The sequence below is a fragment of the Electrona antarctica genome, assembly GCF_951216825.1.
Source record: "Electrona antarctica genome assembly, chromosome: 19".
Classification (NCBI taxonomy): domain Eukaryota; kingdom Metazoa; phylum Chordata; class Actinopteri; order Myctophiformes; family Myctophidae; genus Electrona; species Electrona antarctica.
In genome coordinates, this window is record NC_136800.1 from 33,682,264 (window position 1) to 33,686,946 (window position 4,683).

The following is a 4,683-nucleotide window of genomic DNA, read 5'->3' on the forward strand; positions in this document are numbered from 1 at the left end:
TTCCAGACGACGTGGACAGACCATCAGTAGGAAGCCGTTTGCTTCACCTCCAACTTTCAAGATCTGTAATTTAAAGGTAATGGGATATGACACTTTATTTAACAGGTTTATTTAATGTTATTCCTAACATACCCATGATAAATTATGAGCCCAAATGCAACCCCTTTCTGCCTTGCAGCTTACATTGCATGCAGTTTAAATGGTAAAAGTGGAGTTACAATAATACCTATATGCAATACTGTATACAGTATGTATGATTGATTTTGTGTTAAAATCTGTATTAAAAAATACAATGGAGGCCAAAATGATAGATGACGCGCGCGCGCGTGCGTGCGTGCGTGCGTGCGTGTGTGTGTGTGTGTGTGTGTGTGTGTGTGTGTGTGTGTGTGTGTGTGTGTGTGTGTACATGCGCGCGCGTGTGCATGCGTGTGTGCGTGGCGTGCATATATATATATATCCATCCATCCTTAAAGGGAACCATTAAGGAATCGTTAAGGAACCGGAATCGTTCAAATTAAAAAAATGAATCCAACCCTTGTGTTATAGAGGCAATTTTGCACAGATATGAATACAGTGGCCATGAGATTTTAACTTGCCCTTTAGTGTGCCTTGGGCACAGAAACTTCAAGGGCTAAAATTCTGCATTCAAATCCCTGCAACTACTGTCAGCATCCTCAAGGGCTAAAAGTCATACTGTATACACATTACACACCCTGAGCACTTAAATAAGTCCAAATCCAGAGCTCCAGTATATTACTCATTAGTCATAGGCTTAGCTTCATACCGATTATTGGATGGCCTTGGACAAATACAGGCCTACGTAAAAGCATGTATAAATTGTGGCTGAAAACCACATTCTCAGGAACCACGGGGTCAATACAGGAAAAGGTTTGTAATGAAACATGCATAGTTAGCAACCAAAACAGGTCAGTGATGCATCACAATAGAGGGTATGCGCGTGACATCATCATCAAACCAGGAAGTTATGCAGGAATGCCTACTGAGTGGCAAAAAACGACTTTCTGGCCTTGACAGCCCATGCATCCAAACAGAAAAGTCATATCTAATTGCATTAAACGACATTAAACAATGTTAAACTCACTTTGCCTGTCACTTTGCCACTCGATTTGCCATTCACTTTATACATGCGCATACCCTCTATAGATTAAAAACAAAAATATAGCAGCATAAAAATAAGTGTCTAAAGAGCATGCAGCTGAACAGCAGTCACATGAGGTCAGGGAATATCCGGCTTGTTGAAAACCACTGATGCAGGCTCCACGGTAACCAGTAACCACATAGGTTTGACAAATGATCATGAAGAGACATCTTATTTTAATGTAGTTTAATGCGTAAACTGCACAATCCATTGTAATGCAGGATGTTGATTGTAAGCCTAACTACTATACCTTTGTTTACATGGGTGCATAATGGAAGACTTGGAATTCACCAGACAGAGAGTCCGCGTACCTTCTTTTATTGTACTGTTCTCACTGCACACTGGATATATGATTCAACAGTCAGATTATAAACACCTTTATTCAACTTCAACGACTCTGAAAAACGTTGTTTGTGGTCAACACAGGTTTTATGGCTTAAAAATGGTGAAACTACTATACACAAACAAGATAGTACTTAAACTCTTGCTTCATTAACATGAATGCAATACGTATGTAGACAGCTAGAATCACTGCACAGACAAATACAGTAACCAGGTACAACAGCTAAACAGTGTGAGAAACAATAAATCACATGTTATGCTGTCTAATTAAACAAACTGCAAATGTGCTCACTCAGTAAAGTCACACACAAAATATCAATGAAAGCATCTCTATAAACTGTATCAAATACATACCAACGATGCTCTTGAAAAGAACAAAAATGTATATAGCAACTGGTACACTTGGAGGGCTGCCATGTACAGTAGCTGTGCATTCAGGTGTGACTCACTTACTGCATTCTGTGTTGAGTTCCACCCCATCTTGGTTGAGTTGATTGCTTTGCTCAAGAGGAAACTGAAAATACAACATCAAAATAAAAGCCCACAGCTCTTAGCCTTGTAAACATCAGCCACTAGGGGGCTTCAAATGCAAATACACTAACAAACTCAAACCATTACTACAAAATTAAAGTTACAGTACATCTTAACCCGACATCAAGGAAGCTTATAAGGAAAGGTCATGGTCACGTGACTGGGCTGCGCCATGACACTTTCATGGACACTTTCATGGACAGGGAGGCACATCTTGCACCGGAAGTTCAATGAATACATGGCAGTGAATGTATAGAGACATTTTGTAAAGTAATCGCTTCTGGAAAATAACAGAAGACATAACACATTATTGTCTGCTGTGTTGCTTTTCGATGTGTACACTGTCATTTTAGAGAGGTATCTAAAGAGCACAAAGTAGTAGTGGTAACTTAGATCACTTACTGTATCTGTATTATGCAGATGTGAAGAGGTGCTATCAGTGCAAATAGCAACGACTGACTAAATTGTAATGACAAAAATATATATATTCTTTGTTTAGTACCGGTGCCCACAATATCGTCTCATCATAGTTTATACACTTTTAGTTTTACTTACTGAAAAACCAATATCATCATACATGAATGATGAATCCATGAAATAATCACTAAAGTTTGGGGAATGGAGATTCGACGTTTGGAACTTCATTGATGCTGTATTTTAACATTCAGTCATTGCCCTATAAAACCTTGGAATGATAGAAGCTGCCCAGCGGGTGATGGATGAGAGATTGATAGAGCAGAGCCGGTCACAGATTATATATTGATTACATATCAGAGTCCCAGGGTGAGTCAGTAGGTGTCTTAAAGCTGACCTCCATATGGACGTAATTCGTCTGGACAATGGATGAAGTGATCCCACGCCCCTTCCATCAGAATTAAAGTAGAACCACCGTATGTTTGGGAGCTGGGGAAAAACTAAATAAATAAAAAGGTTAACCACATGCCTCAAAGTACCACCTACCTACCTCCCGCCTGATTTTTTTCTTTTTAATCATCCAAGGCAATGCTGTGCAATTTTGCCAAGTTACCATAATACAGTATTTACTCCTTGAGTTGCAGGCAAATAAACAGTAACATCACGGATCAACAAAATGCTGAGTTTTTCTATGCATTAATGTGGTGCCACAGTATTAGTTTGGCCTGTGCTGCCATAGCTGTGTCAGTACTCAGTACTCAGTAAAACTATCATATTCAACACTTGACTATTAAAATAGTCAGGAATGAGATTCACTTGTGTACAGAACGGTGCTGGTGAAAATTGCTCTGCTACTCTATTCTGGTCTTAGTCCCGACACCCCTGTCAATTAGTACCTCTATAATGAATTGATCTGTGCGTTTCAAGTCTGCTGGTTAGGTGTGGTCCGTGCTTTTGTAGCCAGCCTCAGTTCGATTTCATGTGACATTGTTGATGACCTCTCTAAGGACGCCTCCCCTCTCTGAAATCATAGCTTCACGACTGACCTGTTTCGATCATCCATGAGGCATATGAAGATTGATCTGTTTCATTAGGGCAAGGCAAGCCCATTCATTTGGAGCTGGATGGCAATATGCCCATCTCTCCATGTTGCTTGTGACGTAGGCCTGAAACGTATATCCGGACCATTATGTGGGGTAAGCCTGCAGCCAGCTGACCAATCAAAGCAAGCCAAAGCTGCATATCTGGTGTGTTGTCAAACATGGACAAAAGCTCGGCCACCAAACATATGGTTGTAGGGGTGCAACCGTTAATCAAACAAATCAAATCAATTGAATTGATTAATACAATTATATATTTACTATCATAATTATATACCAATATTTCTATATTCATATGTTTTAATATAGTAGTAGAAATATGACACGTTATTACAATTGTCATATTTTTGTGCAGGCAACAAAGTGTTATGCACACCTGATAGGCTCCGAGATGGGTGCGTAGGCAGGGCTCAATGTTTTCAGAAAAAATGCACATAAAGTGCACAAAGACCCGCACACCGTCTGCACTTCACTACACTTTATTTAGGCAACGTTTCGGTCTTCAGGCATCGGAAGAAGGACTATTTTTGTGCCACATGTCACAGTATAAACAGGACCTATGTGGTATATTATGAATCATATAAGCATATATTCTACTTGAGCAATGCTAAACAAATGTTAAAATTGGACAGTTACAAAGTGAAGATTTTAGACGAATCCTATTTACCATGAGTAAAGTATCCTAATTACCATGACCAAAAGGGGCTATTGTCAATGTCTTGAGCTAGCAACACCTCACTAGGAGATAATGCAAATGCTTTTGTTCTAAGTTCCCTTGAAGCCGAGAGGAGGTGTGAAGCAAAGACAGACAGACGGCTAGTGTCACTGCAGTATCTTATTTCAGGCTTGGGTCTAATGCAATGACTTTAAAACATTCTATGCTGGATTGACTTTCTTAAGATGTCTTAAAAAACACTCTTCTGTTATTATGGAATAAAGATAAAACACTAGGTTACTAAACTATTAGTGCATTCAGTAACTAATCTAAAAATGTACTCTTAACATAGGGTATTTCAGGAATATAGTGATATGTATCAAGCTCATTCATTTCTTAAATATAGTCAGTTCAGGTTTATATACTTTTGTTTAGTTTCACATAATTCTATTTAGTTTCATATAGTTCTGTTCATATATTTC

At 38.9% G+C, this 4,683-nt stretch overlaps 1 long non-coding RNA gene across 1 annotated transcript; it reads right to left on the reverse strand.

The window, feature by feature from the left end:
* Positions 1 to 1,954: 1,954 nt before the first annotated feature.
* On the reverse strand, positions 1,955 to 2,903 carry LOC306912609. The gene is made up of 3 exons (XR_013788405.1): positions 2,844 to 2,903; positions 2,435 to 2,491; positions 1,955 to 2,015 (listed from the first exon to the last, which is right to left on the reverse strand). It is a non-coding gene; the product is annotated as an uncharacterized lncRNA (long non-coding RNA).
* Between the last annotated feature and the right edge of the window lie 1,780 nt (positions 2,904 to 4,683).